Source organism: Apteryx rowi, unplaced genomic scaffold, assembly GCF_003343035.1.
Source record: "Apteryx rowi isolate R43461 unplaced genomic scaffold, aptRow1 scaffold_700, whole genome shotgun sequence".
Taxonomy (NCBI): Eukaryota; Metazoa; Chordata; class Aves; order Apterygiformes; family Apterygidae; genus Apteryx; species Apteryx rowi.
The window spans coordinates 50,752-63,373 of record NW_020450984.1 but is presented as its reverse complement, the minus strand read 5'-3'; the positions used below and the strand labels follow the sequence as shown (position 1 = coordinate 63,373).

Here is a 12,622-nt window from a genome sequence, read left to right as displayed (position 1 = left end):
AAAAAAAAAAAAAAACCTATGATGGTACAGTTGAAGAATGTATTTCATGGCAGAAGAGTATAGTGATGGCAATGGGCTGGAGAATCTCTATGCTTAGAAGGGACTATAGTCTTGTTAGACTACTTTTATATGACACATCAGTTGTGCAGCTGTGGTAATGCAGTAAAACTGAGGATAAGAAAAATTAGGCTGAACCTAAAGCCAACTACTAATGATTGATTGGCATGATGAAATTAGTCCTTAATTTGCAGATTAACAGCTAGATGATGTCCATATGGACTAAAAGGGTTATGGCAAATTAACTGCTTCCTTCCAAGAAGAAGCTGGTAAGTTTGTTACTGGATGCTGTTACGGTCAACTAACCTTTGTCTTCTGCTACGTAACAGCCAACGAGCTTTCTTCAGTACCTGTTTTGTTGAGCTTTGTTTGGTAAAGCTATTAAATATTGCTGTGTTGCCCTTACTCCGAAAGTGAATAGCTACAGTCTGATGTTAGACTGGGTGAAAGGGATGCACAGTCCAGAATTCATCATCTGTTAGGCCCTTTGTGTGGGTGAAGCATGGCACTCGTCGAGAATAGTCTGCCCTTACTACACAGGCAGAGTGAAAGCGGCCAATACAGTGCATTGTTTTAGATTTGTTGACAATTGTAAGAGGTACTCATCTGAAGGACACATAGCTGGGGTTGGAAGAGAAATGTAGAAGTATGGGGTTTTTTTGTTGTTGAGGTTTTTTTCAGATTTGATTAAAGTAGGGCCAAAAATGAACTTTGACAACAATAGGAGGTAGTATAATTTAGTGAATAAGATATGGACTGAAAGTCTCTTGTCTGTAATGGGTTTGTGTGCATGATCCTAGATAAATTTAACATTTTTTAAAATAAAATGGGCATATTTTATAATTGCATATATGACTTAATCTGTAGGTAGAAAGCTTTTTGCTTTTTATAAATAGCACATGAGAAAGCTTTCTTCCAAACCAAATTCAACTTGTATGTTTACAGGCACATTATTTAAATTTGGAATAGTTGAGGAAATTGTCATGTAAATAGCTTTCTGGATGCTTAAGCATAGGAAGCAAAGAAATTTTTAGAATAAGAATATCTGCTTATTGCTGGTTTAAATATTGAGTGGTTTCCTGAAGATCTCCAGCACAGATCCTGATGTACTGACAAGTCACACTCCTCTGCACAGACTTTGTTCATGAGGCAGCTGTAGCAATTCTGCAAGAGCAAAAAATAAAGCTGGGGTTGTGTAACTTAACCTGGGGGAGGAGGGGGACATTCCTAGTGTTGAAGAAAAAGCCATCAAGTCAGGGCCTGGGTATGTAGGCTTGCTGGGGGAGACTTCTGCTATGCAGGCTTCACAAATAATTCTCAGAAGCAGTATACCAGGAGGTAATCTGGGTAAACTTCTGATTGTTGGAGGAGGCAAAGATATGCCTTGGCTGCCTCATCAAGTTTGAAATGTCAGTGGGATCTGCACTGATTTCAGAACTACCAGGCTTTTTTGTCTTCCACCTCTGGGATTTCTTACTCGTGCTGTCTTAATTGTTGCAGCTCCTGTTCTCTTGTACTACTACAGGCGCCCTAGGCCTTCAGAGCACAGGAGAGAAGATTAGATTCAAAATAAAGCCTCTAAACGTTGTGAAACCAACACGAGGGATTTGAGTGTCAAGTGTGAAATGGCTTGGCAGTTCTGTAGCATGGCCAGGTAAACAGCCTCGTGTGTGGTTTTGTGGGACCAGTGTGTTTGCAGAGCAAGATTTGGTCCTACTAAGTTAAGCCAAGGTTTAAAGTATATTATTGACATGCCTTGGAGTTCTGTTATGCTTGTCACCCTAAGTGCAATTACCCAGGCTATGCCACGACACTGAGCTTAAAACACATGGGCAGAAAGCCAAATTCTACACTTAGCAAGCACTTTAAATAGAAAACTACAGCACAAATGACCTGCAGGTACCTTTCCTTTTATAAGGAAAGCCAGGGTTTCTAAATGCTAAGACTTCTTCAGCTTAATTACAAATGTATTGATAAATGCTGTTGTATGATACTTAATTGGTAAAATAATGTTTGGTCATAGCTTAATGTGATTGCAAGGTAGAGTTTGAGTTTGTCAGAATATGAAGTCTTTTTCTGTTCTAATTTTGTTAACCTTATATTAATAGGTGCAATGAAAGGAACATGCAGTGCTTTTTTCATTAACACTGTCAACCATGGCAAATAACCAAGGTTCACAGTACTAAACTGAGATCATTTTATAGTGTTTAAGTATGTCTGCATTGCAGCAATTGCATATCCAACCTGTCTCAAGCACAGTAGTGGTCTAGTACCAACAGCATGATATTCAACACCAGTTGTGAATTGACCCAGCTTATGAGCTGGTTTTGCAGCCCATGCTTAATCCCATGTTGCCATGGTTAGACTGCTACCAGTATCCACGCTAACTGATTCAAAGCTGGTACAGTTACAGCTGTAAATCTGTCACAGCAGTGGCGGTCATGTAGACATAAACATAGACCTGGGAAGCTGCTTTTGTGTTGTTTCAAATGCTGATTGTACAAAGGTGCAGATCATTTCAGTCGCAGTAGAACTTAACAAAACCTGACTCTTACTATTTCTGTTTTAGTTGGCTTATCCCATCTTTTATAAGACGTAAATTCTGAGCAAAGCTCTTGCTGTGGTTGGGATAGTATCAATTTGTGTTTTCTGTGTTAAACTTAGATGAAATAAGGGGAAGTGGGTTATGCAGGGTCTTATTTCCTGTTTGCTTTTGTGACACTTGTAGAAACAGAGTTGTATATTTTGAGGCTTTAGTTCCTTGCAAAGCTTAGTCGAACTGGCCATCAGGTTGCCAAGGGAAGAGAGGCTGACAGTGTGACTGCTTGGGCCTCACTTAGTTAAAATATGCATATATTCACTTATATGGGGATTATTCACTTTTTTCTTTGTGGAAGTTCTGATATTAAATATAGGCATGCATTTCAAAGGCCTAGTTGAGTTTGATACATATTTGAACAAATACTGAGTCACTTGCTGCTTCTCTTGGTAACAAAACAAAATAGAATGAGACTTCAGTAAATTATTGAAACTTGCAACATAGGCATGCATAAACTTGGTTTAAGATGTATAGCTCTGTGATTATATCTTTCCCTTTCATCACCTCAGTGCCCTGGAATTTCAAAGTTATCAGATTTCCAGCTTTACAGGAAATATCACTTTTGAGGGTCTAATTAATCATCTCTTTCTACAGAAGAAAGAGGCAGCCTGTTAAAGGAACTTGAGATTCTTAGGACAGAAGACCTCAAAGGCTACTAAAAGGATGGGCTGGCTTTTTTTTTCTTCCTTTTTTTCTTCCTTTTTTTAAAGACCAATTTCAGAATGACTTTTGTGACAGCTGACTTCCTAGAAGTCATGGTGAACTGAAGGGAAACCCAAGATAGATGAGCTGAGGTGCTGGTGTTGATAAAGCAGTTGTCTTGGCAACTGCAGTCTCTTAAATATCTCTAGCAAAATAACTAGCAAATGTTGGGATTGAGAAATGGTAATGGTTGACAGAAGAACTAGGAGCAATGAGCAACTTGAGATTTATACAGAGAAGAAATTTGACTGCAACCAAAAGTCACTGTTCTCAGTGGTGGGATCCTTCAGTGATGTAACCCTGATGGTGGTCCTCATATAATCATAGCTTGTCTGGGTACTGTCTTGCTGACTGAAAAAGGATCCCCAGGGAAAAACACTCTCTATGAACATGTACATTCATTCCTGTAATATTGAGAGATGAATGCAGTGTGAATTCTGACACTATTGGAGTGCTTCATATTACAGCCCTACTGTTCAATGTAGTCATGCAACTATTACAGCAAAAATGGGTGCAAAATAAACCTTATATGCAAGCAAAGATAGAAATGAGAATTGTGTTTTATGTCAGAACTAAATCACTGAAACGGCAACTAGGCAGGGATTGTTTTAGGCCCTCAGTGCTTATTGTGATGAGAAATTGAGACATCTTACCATGTGTGTTTTGATAATCATGATTGTGCATGCTGTTTTGCGTTTCTGTAGGTAAAATGGGTAGGTTTTTAATCTTTTTCTTTCCTTATGGAACACTTAATTCTCTTTTATATTGGCACAAAAAACAAACTCTAGAGAAAGCCTGACTGAAGAAAACAAGCAGAGTATGAGCCAATTGTTTCCTGCTGCCACAAGCATATTTGTAAGTGCCAACTATGACAGGTATTTCTACAGGCACTGAATCTTAAACAGAACACCAGGTGCTAAGAGAAGTTACAGAAGACTAAGCATGCATTTTTCTGCCTCTCATCTAATAGTTATTTCTGATCTTGTCTTTGCATACTAACTTGGGAAAAGTAGTGGCCAAAGCTGTCTTAAGTGTCTTTGACATGGAAGTGAGGACTTTTAAGTTTACTTCTTGGTGCAAAGGGCAGTAAGTGGTGAAAGTTGATGACAGGATCAAGTTTAACTAGGAAAAATCCTACTCTACTGAAATAGTAATGGTCACTGTGTGTGTGTGTGTGTGCGTAAATTTTTTACGAGTGTGTTTGGAGGCTACCTGCTCTTATCATAGTGTTTGAGATACTAGGCAGGTCTGACCTTCTTGTGATGCAGATCCCGTTGGAGCTCTAGTTGGTTCATTCAAAACTTCCATCACTTGACCAACTATTTTTGCTTTGACTATGTCTAAGAAATGTGGCTAAAACTCTTAAACTTTCTCTACTAGCAATGAAAGCCAGTGTGTTAAAATTAATAGTTGACTGGACTTCTGAATCCTTGCCAAATGTGAGAGGGAAGTTTTCCTTGGTAAATGACATCAGCTCCTGCAGTGCTGAAATGTTACTGTAAAATTCTAGTCCCTGGCATAATGCAGATAATCAGGGTTGGGTTTTTTATTTGTAAGTAACTTTTGCAAAAGGAGCAGTGGCATGAATACCTGGTTAGGTTTGTCTCCCTTTCTAGCTCATAAGCTTTTCACCTATCTCTTGCATCTCACCTGATCCTTCAAGGTGTTCTTGCATTGAAAAAGTGCTAACATCGGATATAGGACTTCAGGCTTTTTAAGGCTTCTGAAACTTCATCTGACACTACAACCAACAAATTAAGTTTCAAAAGTCACTTCCCAAAATGGATGGGTGCACTTTCCAAAGATTTGCTATCATGGGCAAAATAGTTAAATAAATTTGAGAGAATAAGGGATGAAACCTGCATAACCTGATGTAAACTCTTTAAATTATGTATTAATAATGAGCTGCTCTGCTGCTTGGATTTCCTATTTTTTCCTGTCCATTTTCACTATTTCGACAACTAAAAGTACCAAAAAAACTTGGTACAATCAAAACCACCCTCTTGTCAAAATAGAGCTTGATATAGGGAGCTCGATAAACTATGCACATGAGTAGTCTGGGTTTTCTGAAAAGAGCATATGGTAGCTGACACTTCAGCTGGAGATAACTTGGTAATTATAGCTCCTTTGTCAGAATCTCTTTGCCATTTCATGGGGCTAACAGCAAATTAAGCTGCTTTTTGTAGATGTAAGGAAAGGCATGCTGCTAAAAATGTTTGGTTTCTGCATGTCTTCAATTATTCCATCAAACTTGCACTGGGCTGAAAGCTTGGAGTCCAAAGTATTGGACTGGAATGTTTAAGCTTTTCCAGAGTGAGTGAGTAGTCCTTCTACAGGAGACAAACCTTTCTTTTGTGTGGAGAGGGATTTTGATTCTCTGATCTGTTTTAAGATGGGTCATATGCAGGACAAGGCAAACCCTATGTTTCTAAAGAGATCACTGGTTTCTCTAGCTTCAAATACCAGCTGGTTACTGTACTCAGTGCAAAATTGCTTACTTAGGTGTTTCATTGTGATGGTCTGGGTGTTTCACTGTGGTGATCTGACTTTGAGGGTGAGTCAGTATATAAACTTGCATGACTTAAATGCCCCTCTTAATTCCAGTTTACTGTGTTGCAAGTATTCATGAGTATGAATCAGGTAAAGTTTGGCCTGAGTTGCTCTTATTCCAAAATAAATGCAATATACAGTTGAATGAGCTCATTAAAGAAGTTTGGAGCTGAGCAAGTGAAATTTGGTTTGGGGGTGTGTGCGCTTGTTTTAGTCTTTTTTTTTTTTTAAGTAGGCTGATCCTTAGTATAATTTAGCTAGCAGTTGCTAGAACAGTGGACATGGTTTCTACCACACCATACTAAGCAAAATATCCAGAAAGAACAATTTGTCTATGATATAGTGGCTGACTCATGCCACGAGGCTTGGTGTTCCTTTAATCCTTTAATAAACTGTTTTATCCTAGCTAATGTAATTGTGGATGTTCTTATTATCCATACAATGTCTAATCCCTTTTGAATCCTGCTAAACTGCTGGCCTAAATGTTGCCTAGCAATAATTTTTATAGGTGGCTTATGTTTTGTTTAACTCCTTGAAGAAACCTTGATTATTTTATTTTGGGTTTTTTTTGGTGCTAACCTGTTGCACTTTATGTTGGTAACATGCTGCTGAACGATGTGTGGTAACCTGTCTGGACCATGCTCATGTCAGCCTGATTGCCAGCCCTGAGCTCAGGTCCTGTCTCCGGTTTGTCACCAAAGCTCTTCTGTTGTGTTCCCACTTGACGTGGCAGGCTCCTAGCAGGGATGTTATCAAGCACTCTTACTGCTGTGGCACAGTTTGTAGGACAGTTTGTTCTGATGCGTAAAGAAAACAAAGCATCTTTGTTCCTTTTATGCGACTTTGGGAGCTACCTTGCTGGATTCCATGCTATGGCTTTCACTTTAACCTCTGGGTTAAATTAAAGGGKTTTTTTTTGTTTTGTTTTCTTAAACAAATGACTGTGACAAAGATTGATAGTTGGTGTTCACACTTCTTGGATGTGTCAGCTGGAGGATGTTTAGTTTTGCTAGAATATTGGGGAAGACCTCGCTTTGTTCTTGATTCCTGCTCTTTTTTCTCACTTGTGTGCTAGGCAAGCTTTGCTCTTCAAAGTCAAAGTTCTACTTTAAGAACTCAATATTGTTTCTTATCTTTAAAATATTGCAACAAGCATAATGGGGACTATTTTGCATTTTGTAACTCTATTACAGTTTTAGTTTTTTACCCTATTTAACACATACTGCTCTAAAATTGCACAAAGGTGCCTGAAGCGTAAATAACTTCAGCACCGAAGAGTGGTTTTTTTGCTTGTTTTCTTTTTTGTTGTTGTTGTTGGTTGGGTTTTTTTAAACCTCTTAAGTACCCAGACTACCCCGGTTTGTAGGAGATCCTGAACGGGTTCTGTCATCTCTTGCCTGGGGACAGCTATACCCTCCTCAGGGCTCTGTCTTGTGCGAGAAACTGAGTATGTGGTGCTCTGCCAGAGGTACTGGCCACCCTTGGCTTATTAAAGATGGTTTCAATTCCCTCCTCATCTCAAAGAGACTAAGCCCAAATCTTCTGTTTTCTGAATGAGTAACATAGTCATCAGGCTATTAGTATACCTAGGGGAATCCTTAATTCGCCTTCGCCTTGTCAAAACTTCGCCTTCTGCRCTGCATAGCGGGGTAGGGCCGAAACCCAGCAGGCAATGAAGAAACGTGCCTCTGTGGTCCGAGGTGTTCAGCTGGAAGGAGGGATTGTTCCTGCTTMTCGGCTCACTCCGCGATGTGAAATGCATGAGATCCTGACAGGGAGACAGCTTTCTGCAGTCTCGGCCAGACTCCTTTTGTCTTCTGGCTTGGACTTTTGTGTTTCTGTCTGGTCAGTGGGCTGGTGCCGGCAGGAAGGGTAAAAAGAGGGTGGTGCTTAATGCCACCTAGAAGGTGGAAGATGCAAGTTATAAGTGCTTCTGGGCCAAATGCCCTGGTGCTAGCTGACTAAGTATCCCAATTTAGCTGTTTTTCTTTTCTTTTTCTTTTTTTTCCTCGAGGAAGTAGGCCAGTCATTTGAACCAAATGTGTGGTAGAGGTGGTCATGTACAGGATCTCAGACTCAGTCAGCCTCATATAAATACCTAATTGTAACCTTGAGTTCGGTACTGAAGTTCAGGACACTTTAAGACATCTTCTTTGTCACTTCTGTTGGTCAGTTTACCAAGCCTTACGGAGAAGGGATATACAGAGAATCCTGTTTAGACATGGGATTTCCCAGCATGGGTCCCTAGGTCAGCAATGGTTCCAGAGATGCATTTCACAAGCACTCATCTCTGCAATGCTCGGTGTCACTTCTGTTCTGGCTGTGTTCAGGAAAATTATAGGATGAGCTATTGGAAATATTTATTAATTAATACCCCCTTCTGGAGCAGAATCCTTTTTACATGCTTAAACTTCTGGATTTAACAGAAGTGTCCTCCAAAAAAGATGTGTATAGGGTAGGGATGTAGCCTCAACTGTTTCTTTTTTCTCATTAGTTTGCTGTAATCAGCAAACAGGATGAATCTGGGACTTTAAAGAAGTCTTTTCACACTGGAAACAACTTCAGTGTTCTATGATAACATGTACAAGAATGTCAGATTAGTCAGTGTTTAATTTGTGAATTAAATCTTGTTGTTGTGGGTTTTTTTGTGTTAAACTACTGAACTGTAAGAATAATGAACTGGTGATGCAGACTTCCATGATCGCTAATCTGATATTACACTTACTGTGTTTAAAGCTAACTTTTCACAGATAAAAAGCAAATAAGCTATGTGCTGCCTGTGATATAATTAGATGTGCTGCTTTGTATGTTTATTTTGCAGATTAGAGCAGAAACACAAAATACTACTACATAGGCTGCAATGCCTGATGCAGAAGTGATTGTACAATGGATGCAAGATCTGTGGCACGTACAGCTTAGTTGACAATATGGATTACCCTGCTTTGGATTTGCCCAGAAAAATTATTTTGCCCTGCTGACGGGAGAGTAACACCATTTTTATCCTGATAGTTGCACTTGCTGTCCTAAGTGAAGTAAGAAATCTGTTGTTCAAAGACATTCTACTCTGAAAGATTGGGCAGCCATCCAGCATACATGAAAGAGCTCGTGCTGCATATGTCATTGCTTGGATACTTCTGAGGTCACTTCCCCAACATCTGACTCCTTGGTCTTCCCCTGTGAGGAAGATCTGGACTGTTGAACCTGAAATGCTGTCCCTCTTGCTGTGGGCTGTAAACAGCCGGTGTTCAACCTTTGTCTCTGCAGGCTTTTTACCTTTAAAAAACGACATGGCTTCACTGAGCTATGCTAAACAGTAGTTAATTATGTAGATGTCTTCCAGATATTTGTTTAGAAGTAAATATTTTGAAGCCATAAAATACACTGGATCTGCAGCAAAGCTGCCAGTGTATTTGTCTTTCGCATGGGAGCCCTTTTGGCAGCAGGAGAATGTAGTTTTTCCTTCCAAAGAAAACTGAGCTGCATCTGACCTCACAGTTTAAGGGTCATCACCAAGGACCTGGCCGCATAGTCATCCCCATGCCATGGCCAAAGGTATATTGCAGAGACAGAGGCAGTGTACAAGGCAGCGTTATCCTTTCTGCAGACTGAATGCACTGACCGTTGCAGAAGGCTGCTGAGGAGCAGTAGCACAAGCACTAGTAGGATCTATCCACACTGACAAACTCTTCCCTCTTTTAGCCCTATTCCGGTAATGATAAATTCCAGAACAAAACCCAAACTGACTCATGAAAAAGATGGAAAAAACAAAACAAAACCCAGCATCTAGAACTTGCTTTGTGACTAGTGGTCCTGTGTTGCTGTTTAAGGATCTGAGACTTCTTGCTTTCACACATTGACACTTGCCTTGAATAATACTCTGTTTGGAAAAGGCCAGCTTAAAATATTGCAGTGTAACTCAAGTATTTAAACTGACAATAAACAATCTGGTACTCAAATAAGGCTAATYGTCTCTGCGTAACAAGTAAGTCAAGAAGCATATTTTGAAACTTGTCTTCTGTTGCTTGAGGAAGTCGGTGCTGTTGGCGTAACCTAAGGGCAAGACAAGTTTTACTGTTTACATAATGTCCAGTATGATGAGGTCTTGATTTGATAGGTGCTAGAACAGTGCTTGCAACCTGTGAAGTTAACCCAGCCCACAATGCAATAAAGGCTTTGTGGCTATTAATGGACTGTAAAAAATAATGGTTACTGTATGACTTGTATGCAAATATAAGCAAATTAGAGCTCTTTTGAAAGACCAACATACTCTGAAGGGTGGCAACAAGTTATTTTTCTTCTGTAACTAGGCTATGTAAGAGCTGGTTTCTAGTGAGTGCTTGTTTCTTCAAATTTTTTCAAAAAGTTAAACATGGGACGTTAATGACATGCTCTGTAGGAGTATACGTGCTGCTGCTGAAGTTGTAATTTTAAAATGCATGTTGTAGATCAGGTGATTACTAAGTCTGCTCAAAATTGCTGGTTTGGCTATCTTTATCACTAAACAAGCAACTAGGTCACTAATTTTACTTGCTTAGATTACTCTCCCCCCCGCCCTTCCCCTTGCACTACAGCTGCCAAGATATTACCTCTATGTTGGGAAGGGAAAGGAAGAAAAACCCATAGCTATAGTATTTTTTTTTTCCCCCTAGAGTAGAAAAGTAATGGTGCAGTGTATGCATGCGAGTTTGCAACTTTCACACTATCAATTAACACTTAAATGCATTTTTAAGTATTTACAGTATGCAAAACTGTCATGTTTCCCACTCTGTATGTGTGTATACATAGTCTCACACCTACCAAAAGTACCAAGTGACCACTTGGTCTACGTTTCTTGTGCCTAAACTCTTGATGCTTGGAGCAACTACAGAAATAAAGGTATAAATGGTCACATGTGCCAAAATAAACCGATTGGGTTAAAACCAAGGGACTTTCTGGCCTGCTTGCACCTAGCTGCACAAATGCTAGCATCAGCGCAAGGAAACAAAGGCATGGGAGGAAGAACCTCTTTCTGCGACTGTGCTGGTTTCTTAGTTTACTGACCATGAAACTGCAGCATGGATGATGGCTAGTGAGCATTGAATTTTTTGTTTAGGATTTATCGTCTTTGAACACTAAGATTTTTCTAAACTATAATACCGATGAGTTATCAGAACTCAGTTCGGTGTAAGCAATAGGAAGCAACAGTTCATGCAGTTTTGTTTTGGGGAGGATCAAGTGCCCGTAACAACGTGTGCTGCCCACGCTATGCCATTATTCACCCAGCCTTTAATAACTGATTTGGCATAGAAATTCTGATTACTGCCTGTGTCCTAGCGTGACAACCCAAATTGAATGTGGTGATAAATTGCTGGTTTGGGATCCTAAGCTGTCGTGCTCAGTATCCAGCTGGTTAGCTCCTCCTAGCCTACCTGTTGGTCCTTGCTTGTTTAAAATTGACAAATCTAAATAAACTCTCATTGTTTTGGTATTGTTGCTTCCTGTGCTTTGCTGTTTCCCTTTGTAGTTAGTACACTGCAGCTGTTTATACACAAGCGTAACTGTACATGTGAACATTGTAATAGCTACTACTCTAAAATGTCCATGGAGGCAGAGAGAAACGTATCTGTGGTGAACAAGTTTGGTACTGAGATTATCTGTGGTGTTCTTCAAGATAGCTGGGGAAGTAGAGCTTCTTCATTAATGGGGAGAAATACATACACAGGTTCAGGTTTTCAAAGTTCTACTGAACTAAGTTAGGTAAAAATATTTTTAACAGATAGCGGTGTGGAGACGTTCTGCGATCATTTCTCCTAGATGACTTTTAATAACGAAGCTTACGAGAACACTGCTTTCTTCCCAATGCCTTCTTAAAAGTGAAGTCTATCTAGTCTACTGAGAAGCCAGAGCCACATCTCTAATCTCCTTTTAAAATGAGTTTCCATCTGTGTTCACAGTCCACTCCCCCGTGAGCTTCCTCACATCTTTAATGGGTTCACTATAACATTTTCTGTTACTTCAAAATGCCTCCTTGCTGTTGACAGGCTCTTAGTTCTGCAGAACAGTGAAGCTGACTGTACAGAAAATAAGCTTGAAAGAGTCTCCAAATCTTTTTTTTGGCTCTAATATACATTTACTTCTGAACAGTTGATATCTAAATCAGATGGTCATATTTTAATTTGTTTTCCTGTGCTAATACTAATTTATGCAATAACTCACGGTTGCTTATGTCTGCTCAGTCCACTGTTTTGTCCTTGTTAGTGCCTGTTGTGCTTTAATTAAAACATAAGGCAGCTAAATTTACACTAATTATGCATTTTGGTGGGGAGGAGCAGACCAACAAAAGAAACAAGGCTTTAAAAACGGTTTGGCCGCCTCTTGTAAAGGATTGAGAATGGGTCGGAGCATTGGTATGCATAGTTACTTTCAGCTTCTCATCTGTGTTTGCTGCTAACGTGTCAGCAGTGGTAGCCCTTTCCACCAAAGGCAGATATGTAAGGCTTACGTGGGGTCTCTATGGAGTGGTTTTTGACTGAGAATGCCCCCATTTAGTAGAAACTTAGTAGTTCTGATTTCTTTCACTTTAGCACAAAGATAATCCACTGAACATCTCAGTTAACCTTGTAAATCTGGGTTTTTCCCTTGCAACTTTTACTTTTGCATTGTAAGTTTGATAACTACTACCTGAACTGTGTAACACACTGAAAATATGGTTTTCTGAGAAAACCATATTTAAAT

General features: G+C 39.6%; 1 protein-coding gene and 1 long non-coding RNA gene across 2 annotated transcripts in view; both read left to right on the top strand.

Annotated features, from left to right (window-relative positions):
- The window catches only part of LOC112976149, a 15,067-nt gene extending 5,147 nt beyond the window's left edge, over positions 1-9,920 (top strand). The window contains exon 3 of the long non-coding RNA XR_003256937.1: positions 8,730-9,920. This is a non-coding gene — a long non-coding RNA (uncharacterized LOC112976149). The remainder of the gene's footprint in view (positions 1-8,729) is intronic.
- UBE2R2 (ubiquitin conjugating enzyme E2 R2) overlaps positions 1-12,622 on the top strand; it is a 55,862-nt gene that overhangs the window by 10,351 nt on the left and 32,889 nt on the right. The window lies entirely within an intron of this gene.